The sequence below is a fragment of the Phocoena sinus genome, chromosome X (genome assembly GCF_008692025.1).
Source record: "Phocoena sinus isolate mPhoSin1 chromosome X, mPhoSin1.pri, whole genome shotgun sequence".
Taxonomy (NCBI): Eukaryota; Metazoa; Chordata; class Mammalia; order Artiodactyla; family Phocoenidae; genus Phocoena; species Phocoena sinus.
The window spans coordinates 54,831,852-54,850,446 of NC_045784.1; positions in this window are offsets into that span (position 1 = coordinate 54,831,852).

The following is an 18,595-nucleotide window of genomic DNA, read 5'->3' on the forward strand; positions in this document are numbered from 1 at the left end:
GGTGTTATGGAGTGTTCTAATTTCATTCTTTTCCATGTACCTGTCCAGTTTTCACAGCACCACTTCTTGAAGAGGCTGTCTTTTCTCCATTGTATATTCTTGACTCCTTTATCAAAAATAAGGTGACCATATGTGGGTGGCTTTTTCTATGGGCTTTCTATCTTGTTCCATTGATCTATATTTGTGGTTTTATGCCAGTACCATACTGTGTTTATTACTGTAGCTTTTTTTTTTTTGCGGTACGCGGGCCTCTCACTGTTGTGGCCTCTTCCGTTGCAGAGCACAGGCTCCGGACACGCAGACTCAGCGACCATAGCTCACGGGCCCAGCCACTCCACGGCATGTGGGGTCTTCCCGGACTGGGGCACGAACCCGCGTCCCCTGCATCGACAGGCGGACTCTCAACCACTGCGCCACCAGTGAAGCCCTATTACTGTAGCTTTTTGATGTAGTCTGACATCTGGGAGCCTGAATCCTTCAGCTCCGTTTTTCAAGACTGCTTTGGCTCTTCGGTGTTTTTTGTGTTTCCATACAAACTGAATTTTTGTTCTAATTTCTGTGAAAAATGCCATTTTTAGTTTGATAGGGATTGCATTGAATCTGTAGATTGATTTGGGCTGTATAGTCATTTTTACAATGTTGATTCGTCCAATCAAACAGTATGGCATATCTCTCCATCTGTTTGTCTCATCTTTAATTTCTTTCTCCAGTGTCGTATAGAATTCTGCACACAGGTCTTTTTTCTTCTTAGGTAAGTTTATTCCTAGGTACTTTTTCTTTTTGTTGCAATGGTAAATCGGATGTTTCCTTAAATTTTCTTTCAGATTTTTCATCATTAGTGTATAGGATGGCAAGAGATTTCTGTGCATTAATTTTGTATCCTGCTACTTTACCAAACTCATTGATGAGCTCTAATAGTTTTCTGGTAGCTACTATAGGATTCTTTATGTTTAGTATCATGTCATCTACAAACAGTGACAGATTTACTACTTCTTTTTCGATTTGGATTCCTTTTATTTCTATTTCTTCTCTAATTGTTGTGGCTAAAACTTCCAGAACTATGTTGAATAATAATGGTGAGAGTGGACAGCCTTGTCTGGTTCCTGATCTTTGTGGAAATGGTTTCACTTTTTCACCATTGAGAATGATGTTGGCTGTGGGTTTGTCATATTTGGCCTTTTATATTTTGAGGTATGTTCCATCTATGCCTGCTTTCTGGAGGGTTTTTTTTAATATATGGGGGTTTTATTTTGTTGAAAGATTTCTTCTGCATCTATTGAGATGACCATATGGTTTTTCTCCTTCAATTTGTTCATATGGTTTATCACATTGTTTCATTAGCATATATTGAAGAATACTTGCATTCCTGGGATAAAGCCCCCTTGATCATGGTGTATGATCCTTTTAATGTGCTGTTGGATTCTGTTTGCTGGTATTTTGTTGTGGATTTTTGCATCTATGTTCACAAGTGATATTGGCCTGTAGTTTTCTTTTTTGTGACATCTTTGTCCGTTTTTGGTATCAGAGTGATAGTTGCCTTGTAGAATGAGTTGGGAAGTGTTTCTCCCTCTGCGATATTTTGGAAGAGTTTGAGAAAGATAGGTGTTAGCTCTTCTCTAGATATTTGATAGAATTCACCTGTGAAGCCATCAGGTCGAGGCTTTTGTTTGTTGGAAGATTTTTTTCAAAGTCTCAATTTCAATGCTTGTGATTGGTCTGTTTATATTTTCTGTTTCTTCCAGGTTCAGTCTCGGAAGTCTGTGCTTTTCTAATGATTTGTCCACTTCTTCCAGGTTGTCCATTTTATTGGCATATAGTTGCCTGTAGTAATCTCTCATGATCCTCTGAATTTCTGGAGTGTCAGTTTTTACTTCTTTTTCATTTCAAATTCTATTGCTTTGAGTCTTCTCCCTCTTTTTCTTGATGCCTCTGGCTTATGGTTTATCAATTATTCTTATATTCTCAAAGAACCAGCTTTTAGTTCTATTGATCTACACTATTGTTTCTTTAATTTCGTTTTCACTTATTTCTTGTTTTTACATCTTCATTGAATTATAATTGCTTTATAATGGTGTGTTAGTTTCTGCTTTACAACAAAATGAAACAGTTATATATATACATATGTTCCCATATCTCTTCCCTCCTGCCTCTCGCTCCCTCCCACCCTCCCTATCCCACCCCTCCAGGCGGTCACAAAGCACCGAGCTGATCTCCCTGTGCTATGCCGCTGTTTCCCACTAGCTCTCTACCGTACGTTTGGTAGTGTATATATGTCCATGCCTTTCTCTCGCTTTGTCACAGCTTACCTTTCCCCCTCCCCATATCCTCAAGTCCATTCTCTAGTAGGTCTGTGTCTTTATTCCTGTTTTACCCCTAGGTTCTTCATGACAATTTTTTGCTTAAATTCCATATATATGTGTTAGCATACGGTATTTGTCTCTCTCTTTCTGACTTACTTCACTCTGTATGACAGACCCTAGGTCTGTCCACCTCATTACAAACAGCTCAATTTCCTTTCTTTATATGGCTGAGTAATATTCCATTGTATATATGTGCCACATCTTCCTTATCCATTCATCCGATGATGGACACTTAGGTTGTTTCCATCTCTGGGCTATTGTAAATAGAGCTGCAATGAACATTTTGGTACATGACTCTTTTCAAATTATGGTTTTCTCAGGGTATATGCCCAGTAGTGGGATTGCTGGGTCATATGGTAGTTCTATTTGTAGTTTTTTAAGGAACTTCCATACTAAGGAACTTCCATACTGTTTTCCACAGTGGCTGTATCAATTTACATTCTCACCAACATTGCAAGAGTGCTCCCTCTTCTCCACACCCCCTCCAACATTCATTGTTTCTAGATTTTTTGATGATGGCCATTCTGACTGGTGTGAGATGATATCTCATTGTAGTTTTCATTTACATTTCTCTGATGGTTAGTGATGTTGAGCAGTCTTTCATGTGTTTGTCGGCAGTCTGTATATCTTCTTTGAAGAAATGTCTATTTAGGTCTTCTGCCCATTTTTGGATTGGGTTTTCTGTTTTTCTGTTATTAAGCTGCGTGAGCTGCTTATAAATTTTGGAAATTAATCCTTTGTCAGTTGCTTCATTTGCAAATTTTTTCTCCCATTATGAGGGTTGTCTTTTGGTCTTCTTTATGGTTTCCTTTGCTGTGTAAAAGCTTTGAAGTTTCATTAGGTCCCATTTGTTTATTTTTGTTTGTATTTCCATTTCTCTAGGAGGTGGGTCAAAAAGGATCCTTCTGTGATTTATGTCATAGAGTGTCCTGCCTATGTTTTCCTCTAAGAGTTTGATAGTTTCTGGCCTTATATTTAGGTCTTTAATCCATTTTGAGCTTATTTTTGTGTATGGTGTTAGGGAGTGATCTAATCTCATACTTTTACATGTACTTGTCCAGTTTTCCCAGCACCACTTATTGAAGAGGCTGTCCTTTCTCCACTGTACATTCCTGCCTCCTTTATCAAAGATAAGGTGACCATATGTGTGTGGGTTTATCTCTGGTCTTTCTATCCTGTTCCATTGATCTATCTTTCTGTTTTTGTGCCAATACCGTAATGTCTTGTTTACTGTAGCTTTGTAGTATTGTCTGAAGTCAGGGAGCCTGATTCCTCCAGCTCCGTTTTTCGTTCTCAAGATTGCTTTGACTATTCGGGGTCTTTTGTGTTTCCATACAAATTGTGAAAATTTTTGTTCTAGTTCTGTGAAAAATGCCAGTGGTAGTTTGATAGGGATTGCATTGAATCTGTAGATTGCTTTTGGTACTAGAATCATTTTCACAATGTTGATTCTCCCAATCAAAGAACATGGTGTATCTCTCCATCTATTTGTGTCATCTTTAATTTCTTTCATCAGTGTCTTATAATTTTCTGCATACAGATCTTTTGTCTCCTTAGGTAGGTTTATTCCTAGATATTTTATTCTTTTTGTTGCAGTGGTAAATGGGAGTGTTTTCTTGATTTCACTTTCAGATTTTTCATCATTAGTGTATAGGAATGCCAGAGATTTCTGTGCATTAATTTTGTATACTGGTACTTTACCAAATTCATTGATTAGCTCTAGTAGTTTTCTGGTAGCATCTTTAGGATTCTCTATGTATAGTATCATGTCATCTGCAAATGGTGACAGCTTTACTTCTTTTCTGATTTGGATTCCTTTTATTTCCTTTTCTTCTCTGATTGCTGTGGCTAAAACTTCCAAAACTATGTTGATTAAGAGTGGTGAGAGTGGCAACCTTGTCTTGTTCCTGATCTTAGTGGAAATGCTTTCAGTTTTTCACCATTGAGGATGATGTTGGCTGTGGGTTTGTCATATATGGCCTTTATTATGTTGAGGAAAGTTCCCTCTATGCCTATTTTCTGCAGGGTTTTTATTAGAAATTGGTGTTGAATTTTGTCAAAAGGTTTCTCTGCCTCTATTGAGATGATCATATGGTTTTTCTCCTTCAGTTTGTTAATATCCTGTATCACGTTGATTGATTTGCATATATTGAAGAATCCTTGCATTCCTGGAATAAACCACACTTGATCATGGTGTATGATACATTTAATGTGCAGTTGGATTCTGTTTGCTAGTATTTTGTTGAGAAGTTTTACATCTATTTTCATCAGTGATATTGGCCTGTAGTTTTCCTTCTTTGTGGCATTCTTGTCTGGTTTTGGTATCAGGGTGATAGTGGCCTCGTAGAATGAGTTTGGGAGTGTTCCTCCCTCTGCTATATTTTGCAAGAGTTTGAGAAGGATAGGTGCTACCTCTTCTCTAAATGTTTGATAGAATTCGCCTGTGAAGCCATCTGGTCCTGGGCTTTTGTTTGTTGGAAGATTTTTAATCACAGTTTCAATTTCAGTGCTTGTTCTTGGTCTGTTCATATTTTCTCTTTCTTCCTGATTCAGTATTGGCAGGTTGTGCATTTCTAAGAATTTGTCCATTTCTTCCATGTTGTCCATTTTATTGGCATAGCGTTGCTTGTAGTAATCTCTCATGATCTTTTGTATTTCTGCAGTGTCAGATGTTACTTCTCCTTTTTCATTCCTAATGTTATTGATTTGAGTCTTCTCCCTTTTTTTCTTGATGAGTCTGGCTAATGGTTCATCAATTTTGTTTATCTTGTCAAAAACCCAGGTTTTAGTTTTATTGATCTTTGCTATCAGTTCCTTCATTTCTTTTTCATTTATTTCTGATCTGATTTTTATGTTGTTTTTCCTTCTGCTAACTTTGGGATTTTTTGTTCTTCTTCTTCTAATTGCTTTAGGTGCAATGTTAGGTTTTTTATTTGAGATGTTTCTTGTTTCTTGAGGTAGGATTGTATTGCTATAAAGTTCCCTCTTAGACCTGCTTTTGCTGCATCTCAGTGATTTTGAGTCATCATGTTTTCATTGTCATTTGTTTCTAAGTATTTTTGATTTTCTCTTTGACTTCTTCAATGACCTCTTGGTTATTTAGTAGTGTATTGTTTAGCCTTCAATTTTTTGTTTGTTTTTTTACTGATTTTTTTCTTATAATTGATATCTAGTCTCAGAGAGTTGTGGTAGGAAAATATACTTGATACGATTTCAATATTCTTAAATTTACCAAGGCTTGAGCTGTGAACCAAAATATGATCGATCCTGGAGAATATTCCATGAGCACTTGAGAAGAAAGTGTATTCTGTTGTTTTTGGATGGAATGTCCTATAAGTATTAATTAAGTCCATCTTAAGGTATTATTTAAAGCTTATGTTTCTTTGTTTATTTTAATTTTGGATGATCTGTCAATTAGTGAAATTGAGGTGTTAAAGTGCCCTACTATGATTGTGTTACTGTCGATATCCTCTTTTATGGCTGTTAGCATTTGCCTTACATATTGAGGTGTTCCTTTTTTGGGTGCATAAATATTTACAATTGTTATATCTTCTTCTTGGATTGATCCCTTGATCATTATGTAGTGTGCTTTTTGTGTCTTGTAATCATCTTTATTTTTAAATCTATTTTGTCTAATATGAGAATTGCTACTTGAGGTTTCTTTTGAGTTCTGTTTGCATTAAATATCTTTTTCCATACCCTCACTTTCAGTCTGTATGTGTCCGTAGATCTGAAGTTGGTGTCTTGTAGAGAGCATATATGTGGGTCTTGTTTTTTTATCCATTCGGCCAGTCTATATCTTTTGGCTGGATCATTTAATCCATTTACATTTAATGTAGTTATCAATATGTATGTTCCTATTACCATTTTCTTACTTCTTTTTGTTTTGTATTGTAGGCCTTTTCCTTTTCTTGTGTTTCCTGCCTATAGTAGTTCTTTCAGCATTTTTTGGAAAGCTGGTTTGGTGGTCCTGAATTCTCTCAGCTTTTGCTTGTCTGTAAAGGTTTTAATTTCTCCATCAAATCTGAATGAGATCCTTGCTGGGTAGAGTAATCTTGGTTGCAGGTTCTTCTCCTTCATCACTTTAAATATGTCCTGCCACTCCCTTCTGGCTTGCAGAGTTTCTGCTGAAAGATCAGCTGTTAACCTTATGGGGATTCTCCTGTATATTATTTGTTGCTTTTCCCTTGCTGCTTTTAATATTTTTTCATTGTATTTAACGTTTTCTTAACTTTAATTTCATTTTTGGCTGTGTTGGGTCTTCGTTGCTGTGTGTGGGCTTCCTCTAGTTGCGGCTACCGGGGGCTCCACTTCGTTGCAGTGTACAGGCTTCTCAACACGGTGGCTTCTCTTTTTGCAGAGTATGGGCTCTAAGCGCATGGGCTTCCATAGTGGTGGTGCACAGACTGTAGTCGTGGCTCGTGCACTCTAGAGTGCAGGCTCAGTCTTAGATGCTCCATGGCATGTGGGGTCTTCCCAGACCAGGGCTCGAACCCGTGTCCCTGCATTGGCAGGCGGATTCTTAACCACTGGGATACCAGGGAAGTCCTGTATTTAACTTTTGATACTTTCATTAGTATGTGTCTTCGTGTGTTTCTCCTTGGATTTTTCCTGTATGGGGCTCTCTGTGCTTCCTGGACTTGATTGACTATTTCCTTTCCCATGTTAGAGAAATTTTCAACTCTAGCCTCTTCAAGTATTTTCTCAATTCCTTTCTTTTGCTCTTCTTCTTCCGGTACCCCTATAATTCGAATGTTGGTGCTTTTAATGTTTTCCCAGCAGTCTTTGAGACTGTCCTCAGTTGTTTTCTTTCCTTTTCCTTTTTTCTGCTCTTGGTAGTTATTTGAATTGTAATTTTTAATTTTTTTACAGCAAGTTCTTATTAGTCATCCATTTTATACATATTAATGTATATAAGTCAATCCCTATCTCCCAATTCATCACACTACCACCACACGCCCCGACCGCTTTCCCCTCTTGGTGTCCGTATGTTTGTTCTCTACATCTGTGTCTCAATTTTTGCCCTGCAAAGCGGTTCATCTGTACCATTTTTCTAGGTTCCACATATATTCATTTATATATGATATTTGTTTTCCTCTTTCTGACTTACTTCATTCTGTATGACAGTCTCTAGATTCATCCACATCCATGACTTGTTTGCTGTAAATAATGCTGCAATGAACATGGGGGTGCATGTATTTTTAAAAATAGTGTTTTGCTTTACTTTGGATAAATACCCAGAAATGGTGGTGCTGCAGCATATGGCAATTCTATTTTTAATTTTTTGTAACCTTCATACCCTTCTCCATAATGTCTGTACTAATTTACATTTTCACTAAGAGATTACAAGAGTTCCCTTTTATCCAAATCTTTGACAACACTTGTTATCTTTTTTTAAAAAAACAATAGTCATCCTTATATTTCCATTAATTTGGGTCTCCTTCAATTTTTTTCTTTTCATTTTTTGAATTTTTAAATTTATTTTTCATACAGCACAGTCTTTTATTTTTACATCTTTGAGTATAATTGTTTAACAATGGTGTGTTAGTTTCTGCTTTATAACAAAGTGAATCTGTTATACATATACATATGTTCTCATAACTCTTCCCTCTTGTGTCTCCCTCCCTCCCACCCTCCCTATCCCACCCATCCATGTGGTCACAAAGCACTGAGCTGATCTCCCTGTGTTATGCGGATGCTTCCCATTAGCTATCTATTTTACATTTGGTAGTGTATATATGTCAATGCCACTCTCTCCCTTTGTCACAGCTTCCCCTTCCCCTTCCACATATCTGCAAGTCTATGCTCTGGTCTGTGTCTTTACTCCCGTCTTACCCCTAAGTACTTCATGACCATTTTTTTTCCTTAGATTCCATACATATGTGTTAGCATACAGTATTTGTCTTTCTCTTTCTGACTTACTTCACTCTGTATGACAGACTCTAGGTCCATCCACCTCACTACAAATAACTCAATTTCATTTCTTTTTATGGATGAGTAATATTCCATTGTATATATGTACCACATCTTCTTTATCCATTCGTCCAATGATGGACACTTAGGTTGCTTCCATCTCCTGACTATTGTAAGTAGAGCTGCAATGAACATTTTGGTACATGACTCTTTTTGAATTATGGTTTTCTCAGGGTATATGCCCAGTAGTGGGATTGCTGAGTCATATGGTAGTTCTATTTGTAGTGTTTTAAGGAACCTCCATACTGCTCTCCATAATGGCTGTATCAATTTACATTCCCACCAACAGTGCAAGAGTGCTCCCTTTTCTCCACACCCTCTCCAGCATTTATTGTTTGTAGATTTTTTGATGATGGCCATTCTGAGTGGTGTGAGGTGATCCTTACTGTAGTTTTGATTTGCATTTCTCTAGATGTTGAGCATCCTTTCATGTGTTTGCTGGCAATCTGTAAATCTTCTTTGGAGAAATGTCTATTTAGGTCTTCTGCACGTTTTTGGATTGGGTTGTTTGTGTTTTTGGTATTGAGCTGCATGAGCTGCGTGTAAATTTTGGTGATTAATCCTTTGTCAGTTACTTCATTTCCAAATATTTTCTCCCATTCTGAGGGTTCTCTTTTTGTCTTGTTTATGGTTTCCTTTGCTGTGCAAAAGCTTTTAAGTTTCATTAGGTCCCATTTGTTTATTTTTGTTTTTATTTTCATTTCTCTAGGAGGTGGGTCTAAAAGGAACTTGCTCTTATTTATGTCATGGACTGCTTGTTTTCCTCTAAGAGTTTTACAGTGTCTGACCTTACCATTAGGTCTTTAATCTATTTTGTGGGGTTTTTTTTTGTGTGTGTACGGTGTTAGGGAGTATTCCAATTTTATTCTTTTACATGTAGGTGTGCAGTTTTCCAAGCATGACTCATTGAAGAGGCTCTCTTTTCTCCATTGTATATTCTTGCCTCCTTTATCAAAAATAAGGTGAACATATTGTGTGGATTAATCTCTGGTCTTTCTATCCTGTTCCATTGATCTATATTTCTGTTTTTGTGCCAGTACCATACTCTCTTGATTACTGTAGCTTTGCAATATAGTCTGAAGTCTGGGAACTTGATTCCTCCAGCTCCATTTTTCTTTCTCAAGATTGCATTTGCTAATTGGGGTCTTTTGTGTTTCCATAGAATTTGTGAATTTTTTTGTTCTAGTTCTGTGAAAAATGCCAGTGGTAGTTTGATAGGGATTGCATTGAATTTGTGGATTGCTTTCGGTAGTATAGTCATTTTCACAATGTTGATTCTCCCGATTCAAGAATATGGTATATCCCTCCATCTGTTTGTAACATCTTTCATTACTTTCATCAGTGTCTTAGAGTATTATGCATACAGGTCTTTCCTCTCCTTAGGTAGGTTTATTCCTAGATATTTTATTCTTTTTCTTGCAATGGTAAATGGGAGAGTTTCCTTAATTTCTCTTTCAGATTCTTCATCATTAGTGTATAGGAATGCAAGATTTCTGTGCATTAATTTTGTGTCCTGCTACTTTACCAAATTCATTGATGAGCTCTCTTAGTTTTCTGGTAGCATCTATAGGATTCTCGATGCATAGTATCATGTCATCTGCAAACAGTGACAGCTTTACTTCTTCTTTTCTGATTTGGATTCCTTTTAGTTCTTTTTCTTCTCTGATTTCTGTGGCTAATACCTCCAAAACTATTTTGAATAACAGTGGTGAGAATGGGCAACCTTGTCTTCTTCCTGATGTTAGTGGAAATAGTTTCACTTTTTCACCATTGAGGATGATGTTGGCTGTGGGTTTGTCATATATGGCCTTTACTCTGTTGAGGAAAGTTCCCTGTATGCCTACTTTCTGGAGGGTTTTTATCATAAATGGGTGTTGAATTTTGTTAAAACCTTTCTCTTCATCTACTGAGATGATCATAAGGTTTTTCTCATTCAATTTTTTAATATGGTGTATCACATTGATTGATTTGCTTATATTGAACAATCCTCTCATTGCTGGGAGAAACCTCACTTGATCATGGTGTACGATCCTTTTAATGTGTTGTTGGATTCTGTTTGCTAGTATTTTGTTGAGAATTTTTGTATCTATGTTCATCAGAGATATTGGCCTTCAGTTTTCTTCCTTTGTGACATCCTTGTCTGGTTTTGGTATCAGGATGATGGTGGCCTCATAGAATGAGTTTGGGAGTGTTCCTCTCTCTGCTATATTTTGGACGAGTTTGAGAAGTTTAGGTGTTAGCTCTTCTCTAAATGTTTGATAGAATTTGCCTGTAAAGCCATCTGGTCCTGGGCTTTTGATTCTTGAAAGACTTTTAAGCACAGTTTCCATTTCAGTGCTTGTGATTTTTCTGTTCATATTTCTTCCTGGTTCAGTCTCGGAAGGTTGTGCATTTCTAAGAATTTGCCCATTTCTTCCAGGTTGTCCCTTTTATTGGCATAGAGTTGCTTGTAGTAATCTCTCATGATCCTTTGTATTTCTGCAGTGTCAGTTATTACTTCTCATTTTTCATTTCTAATTCTATTAATTTCAGTCTTCTCCCTTTTTTTCCTGATGAGTCTCACTAATGGTTTATCAATTATGTTTATCTTCTCAAAGAACCAGTTTTTGGTTTTATTGATCTTTGCTATCGTTTTCTTCATTTATTTTCCTTTTATTTCTGATCTGATATTTATGATTTATTTCCTTCTGCTAACTTTTGGGGTTTTTTTCCATAATTGCTTTATGTGTAAGGTTAGGTAGTTTATTTGAGATTTTTCTTGTTTTTAAGGTAGGAATGTATTCCTATAAACTTCCCTCTTAGAACTGCTTTTGCTGCATCCCATAAGTTTTGGGTTGTCGCGTTTCATTGTCATTTGTTTCTAGGTATTTTTTAAATTTTTTCTTTGATTTCTTCAGTGACATGTTGGTTATTAAGTGGTAAATTGTTTAGCCTCCATGTGTTTGTAGTTTTTACAAATTTTTCCTGTAATTGATATCTAGTCTCATAGCATTGTTTTCGCAAAAGATGCTTGATACGATTTCCATTTTCCTAACTTTACCAAGGTTTGATTTGTGACCCAAGGTATGATCTATATTGTGCAATGTTCCATGAGCACTTGGGAAGAATGTGTATTCTGGTTTTTTTTGGATGGAATCTCCTATAAATATCAATTAAGTCCATCTTGTTTAATGTATCATTTAAAGCTTGTGTTTCCTTATTTATTTTCATTTTGGATGATCTGTCTATTAGTGAAAGTGGGGTGTTAAAGTCCCCTACTATGATTGTTTTACTGTCCATTTCCCATTTTATGGCTGTAAACATTTGCCTTATATATTGATGTTCTCCTATGTTTTGTGTATATATATTTAAAATTGTTATATCTTCTTCTTAGATTGATGCCTTGATCATTATGTAGTGTCCTTCTTTGTCTCTTTAAATAGGCTTTGTTTTAAAGTCTAGTTTCATTGATATGACAATTGCTACTCCAGCTTTCTTTTGATTTCCATTTGCATGGAATATCTTTTTCCATCCCCTCACTTTCAGTCTGTATGTGTCCCTAGGTCTGTAGTGGGTCCATTGTAAGCAGCATATATATCAGTATGGCTGTTGTATCCATTCAGCCAGTCTTTGCCTTCTGGTTGGAGCATTTAATCCCTTTACATTTAAGGTTATTATCGATATGTATGTTCCTAGTACCATTTTCTTCATTGTTTTGGGTTTGTTACTGTAGGTCTCTTCCTTCTCTTGTGTTTCCTGCCTAGAGAAGTGCCTTTAGCGTTTGTTATAGAGCTGGTTTGGTGGTGCTGAATTCTCTTAGCTTTTGCTTGTCTGTAAAGCTTTTCATTTCTCTGTCAAATCTGAATGAGATCCTTGCCAGGTAGAGTAATCTGTGTTGTAGGTTTTTCTCCTTCATCACTTTAAATATGTCCTCCCCCTCCCTTCTAGCTTGTAGAGTGTCTGCTGAAAGTTCAGCTGTTAACTTTATGGGGCTTCCCTTGTGTGCTTTTTGTAGTTTTCCCTTGCTGCTTTTAATATTTTTTCCTTGTATTTAATTTTTGTTAGTTTGATTAATATGTGTGTCAGTGTGTTTCTCCTTGGATTTATCCTGTATAGGACTCTCTGTGCTTCCTGAACTTGATTAATTATTTCCTTTCCTATATTAGGGAAGTTTTCAACTGTAATCTCTTCAAATATTTTCTCAGTCACTTTCTTTTCCTCTTCTTCTTCTGGGACACCTATAATTCGAATGTTGGTGCATTTACTCTTGTCCCAGAGGTCTCTGAGACTTTCCTCAATTCTTTTCATTCTTTTTTCTTTATTCTGCTCTGCAGTAGTTATTTCCACTATTTTATCTTCCAGGTCACTTATCCATTCTTCTGCCTCAGTTATTCTGCTATTGATTCCTCTGGATAAATTTTTAATTTCATTTATTGTGTTGTTCATCACTGTTTGTTTCCTCTTTAGTTCTTCAAGGTCCCTGTTAAATATTTCTTGTATTTTCTCCATTGTATTTCCAAGATTTTTAAATCAAGTTTACTATCTTTATTTTGAAATCTTTTTCAGGTAGACTGCCCATTTCTTCTTCATTTGTTAGGTCTGGTGGGTTTTTGCCTTCCTCCTTCATCTGCTGTGTGTTTCTCTGTCTTCTCATTTTGCTTAACTTACTGTGTTTGGGGTCTCCTTTTTGCAGGCTGCAGGTTCATAGTTTCCATGTTTTTGGTGACTCTCCCCAGTGGCTAAGGTTGGTTCAGTTGGTTTTGTAGGCTTCCTGGTGGAGGAGAGTAGTGCCTGTGTTCTGGTGGATGAGGCTGGATCCTGTCTTTCTGGTGCACACGTCCACATCTGGTGGTGTGTTTTGGAGTGTCTGCAGCCTTATTGTGATTTTAGGCAGCCTATATCCTAATGGATTTGGCTGTGTTCCTGTCTCATTAGTTGTTTGGCATAGGGTGTCCAGCACTGTAGCTTGCTGGTCGTTGAGTGGAGCTGGGTCTTGGCCTTGAGATGGAGATTGCTGGGAGATTTTCACTGCTTGATATTATGTGGAGCTGGGAAGTCTGTTGTGGACCAGTATCCTGTACTTGGCTCTCCCACTTCAGAGGCACAGCTCTGACACCTGGCTGGAGAACAAAGAGCCTGTCATCCACATGGCTCACAATAAAAGTGAGAAAAGAAAGAAAGAATGAAAAAAGAACATAATCTAAAATAAAATATAATAAAGTTATTAAAATAAAAATAATAATTAAATTTTTTTTAACTAATAAAGAAAGGAAGAAAGAGAGAGATAAGAGAGCAAGCAAACCAAAAAACAAATCCACCTATGATAACAAGTGTTGAAAACTATAACAAAAAAGGAAAGAAAGGATAGACAGAACCCTAGGACAAATGTTAAAAGCAGGGGAGGAGCTTCAAGATGGCGGAAGAATAAGATGCGGGTATCACCTTCCTCACCACAAATACACCAGAAATACATCTACATTTGGAACAACTCCTACAGAACACCTATTGAATGCTGGCAGAAAACCTCAGACCTCACAAAAGGCAAGAAACTCCCCTCATACCTGGGTATGATATAAAAAAAGAAAAAACAGAGACAAAGAATAGAGACGGGACCTGCACCAGTGAGAGGGAGCTGTGAAGGAGGAAAGGTTTCCAAACACTAGGAAGCCACTTCATGGGCAGAGAATGCAGGTGGCAGAGCGGGGGAGCTTCGGAGCCACTGAGGAGAGTGCAGCAACAGGGGTGTGGAGGGAAAAGTGGAGAGATTCCTGTGCAGAGGTTCAGTGAGGACCATCACTCACCAGCCTGAGAGGCTTCTCTGCTCACCTGCTTCGATGGTTGGGGGCTGGGAGCTGATGCTCTGTCTTCAATCTGATCACAGTGAGAGGACTGGGGTTGGCTGCGTGAACACAGCCTGAAGGGGGCTAGTATGTCACAGCTAGCTGGCAGGCTGTCTGGGAAAAAGTCTAGAGCAGCCGAAGAGACAAGAGATATTTTCTTGCCTCTTTGTTTCTTGGTGCACGAGGAGAGGGGATTAAGAGCGCCGCTTAAACGAGTGGCAGAGACGGGCGTGAGCCACAGCTATCAGAGTGGACCACAGAGAGGAGCATGAGACGCTAAGGCTGCTACTGCAGCCACCAAGAAGCCTGTGTGCAAGGACAGATCACTATCCACACCTCTCCTCCTGGGAGCCTGTGCAGCCTGCCACTGTCAGGGTCCCGTGATCCAGGGACAACTTCCCTGGGAGAACACATGGCGTGCCTCAGGCTGGTGCAACAGGATTGGCCTCTGACACCGCAGGCTCGACCCACACTCCGTACCCTCCCTACCCCCGGCCTGAGTGAGCCAGAGCCCCCAAATCAGCTGCTCCTTTAACCCTGTCCTGTGTGAGTGAAGAACAGATGCCCTCAGGTGACCTACACGCCAAGGCAGGTCCAAATCCACAGCTGAAACCCGGTAGCTGTGCAAACAAAGAAGAGAAAGGGAAACTTCTCCCAACAGCCTCAGGAGTAGCAGATTAACTCGTCACAATCAACTTGATGTAACCTGCATCGGTGGAATACCTGAATAGACAAGGAATCTTCCCAAATTGAGGAGGTGGACTTTGGGAGCAAGGATATATACATATTTTTCCCTTTTCCTCTTTTTGTGAGTCTGTATGCGTATGCTTCTGTGTGTGATTTTGTCTGTATAGCTTTCCTTTTACCATTAGCCCTAGGGTTCATCCCATCCATTTGTATTTTATTTATTTTTTTATTACTTAATAATTTATTTTCATAAAATTATTTTTTATTTCAATAACGTTTTATTTTATTTTACTTTATATTATTTTATTTTATCTTCTTCTTTCTTTCCTTGTTTCTTTTTTTTCTCCCTTTTATTCTGAGCCGTGTGCAGGACAGGCTTTTGGTGCTCTAGCAAGGCATCCAGGCTGTGCCACTGAGGCGGGATAGCCAAGTTCAGGACACTGCTCCATAAGAGACTTCCCAGCTCCACGTAATACCAAATGGCAAAAATCTCCCAGTGATCTCCATCTCAAGGACAAGACACAGCTCCACTCAATGACCAGCAAGCTACAGTGCAGGACACCCTATGCCAAACAACTAGCAAGACAGGAACACAGCCCAATCCATTAGCACAGAGGCTACCAAATATCATAATAAGGCCACAGACATGCCAAAACACACTACAAGACCTGGACCTGCCCACCAGAAACACAAGATCCAGCCTCATCCACCAGAACACAGGCACTAGTTCCCTCCACCAGGAGGCCTACACAAACCACTGAAACAACCTTAGCCACTGGGGACAGTCAACAAAAACACGGGAACTACAAACCTGCAGCCTGCGAAAAGGAGACTCCAAACACAGTAAGATAAGCAAAATGAAAAGACAGAGAAACACACAGCAGATGAAAGAGCAAGGCAAAAACCCACCAGACCTAACAAATGAAGATGAAATAGGCAGTCTACCTGAAAAAGAATTCAGAACAATGATAGTAAAGATGATCCAAAATCTTGGAAATAAATGGTGAAAATACAAGAACCATTTAACAAGGACCAAGAAGAACTAAAGAGCAAACAAACAGAGATGAACAACACAATAAATTAAATTAAAAATACTCTAGAAGGGATCAATAGCAGAAAAATTGAGGCAGAAGAATGGATAAGTGACCTGGAAGATAAAATAGTGGAAATAACAACTGCAGAACAGAATAAAGAAGAAAGAAAGAAAAGATTTGAGGACAGTCTCAGAGACCTCTGGGACAACATTAAATGCACTAACATTCAAATTATAGGTGTCCCAGAAGAAGAAGAGAAAAAGAAAGGGACTGAGAAATTACTTGAAGAGATTATAGTTGAAAACTTCCCGAATATGGGATAGGAAATAATTAATCAAGTCCAGGAAGCACAGAGAGTCCCATACAGGATAAATCCAAGGAGAAACACGCCAGGACACATATTAATCAAACTACCAAAAATTAAATACAAAGAACAAATACTAAGAGCAGCAAGGGAAAAACAATAAGTAACACATAAGGGAATCTGCATAAGCTTAACAGCTGATCTTTCTGCAGAAACTCTGCAAGCCAGAAGAGAGTGGCAGGACATATTAAAGTGATGAAAAAGAAAAACCTACAACTACGATTACTCTACCCAGCAAGGATCTCATTCAAATTTGATGGAGAAATGAAAAGCTTTACAGACAAGCAAAAGCTAAGAGAATTCAGCACCACCAAACCAGCTCTGCAACAAATGCTAAAGGAATGTCTCTAGGCAGGAAACACAAGAGAAGGAAAAGACCAACAGTAACAAACCCAAAACAATTAAGAAAATGGTAATAGGAACATACATGTCGATAATTACCTTAAAGGTAAATGGATTAAAAGTTCCAACCAAAAGACATAGACTGGCTGAATGGATACAAAAACAAGCCCCATATATATGCTATCTACAAGAGACTGACTTCAGACCTAGGGACACATACAGACTGAAAGTGAGGGGATGGATAAAGATATTCCATGCAAATGGAAATCAAAAGAAAGCTGGAGTAGCAATTGTCATATCAGACAAAATAGACTTTAAACCAAAGACTATTACAAGAAACAAAATAGGACACTGCATAATTACCAAAGGATCAATCTAAGAAGAAGATATAAAAATTGTAAATATTTATGCACCCAACATAGGAGCAGCTCAATACATAAGGCAAATACTAAGAGCCATAAAAGGGAAACTCGACAGTAACACACTCATAGTAGGGGATTTTAACACCCCAATTTCACCAATGGAAAGATCATCCAAAATGAAAATAAGTAAGGAAGAACAAGCTTCAAATGATACATTAAACAAGATGTACTTAATTGATATTTATAGGAGATTCCATCCAGAAACAACAGAATACACATTCTTCTCAATTGCTCTTGGAACATTCTCCAGGATAGATCATATCTTGGATCACAAATCAAACCTTGGTAAATTTAAGAAAATTAAAATCATATCAAGTATCTTTTCCAACCACAACGCTATGAGACTAGATATCAATTATAGTAAAAAATCTGTAAGAAATAGAAACACATGGAGGCTAAACAACACAGTACTTAATAACCAAGGGATCACTGAATAAATCAAAGAGTAAATCAGAAAATACCTAGAAACAAATGACAATGAAAGAACGACAACCCAAAAACTATGGGATGCAGCAAAAGCAGTTCTGAGAGGGAAGTTTATAGCTATACAAGCCTACCTTAAGAAACAAGAAACATCTCAAATAAACAAACTAATCTTACACCTAAATCAATTAGAGAAAGAGGAGCAACAACAAAAAAAAAACAACCCAAAGTTAGCAGAAGGAAAGAAATCATAAAGATCAGATGAGAAGTAAATGAAAAAGAAATAAAGGAAATGTTAGCAAAGATCAATTTAACTAAAATCTAGTTCTTTGGGTAGATAAACAAAATTGGTAAACCATTATACAGACTTATCAAGAAAAAAAAGGGAGAAGACTCAATAGAATGAGAAATGAAAAATGAGAAGTAACAACTGACACTGCAGAAATGCAAAGGATCTTGAGAGATTACTACAAGTAACTATGTGCCAGTAAAATGTACAACCTGGAAGAAATGGACAAATTCTTAGAAATGCACAGCCTTCCAAGAGTGAAGCAGGATGAAACAGAAAATATGAACTGACCAATCACAAGCACTGAAATTGAAACTGTGATTAAAAATCTTCCAACAAACAAAAGATGAGGAACAGATGGCTTCCCAGGCAAATTCTATCAAACATTTAGAGAAGAGATAACACCTATCCTTCTCAAACTTTTCCAAAATATAGCAGAGGGAGAAACACACCCAAATTCATTCTAGGAGGCCACCATCACTCTGATACCAAAACCAGACAAAGGTGTCACAAAGAAAGAAAACTACAGGCCAATGTCACTGATGAACATATATGCAAAAATCCTCAACAAAATACTAGCAAACAGAATCCAACAACACATTAAAAGGATCATACACTATGATCAAGTGGGGTTTAACCCAGGAATGCAAGGATTGTTCAATATATGCACATCAATCAACGTGATACAGCATATTAACAAATTGAAGGAGAAAAACCATATGATCATCTCAATAGATGTAGAGAAAGCTTTTGACAGAATTCAATACCCATTTGTGATAAAAACGCTTCAGAAAGAAGGCATAGAGGGAACTTTCCTCAACATAATAAAGGCCATATATGACAAGCCCACAGCCAACATTGTCCTCAATGGTGAAAAACTGA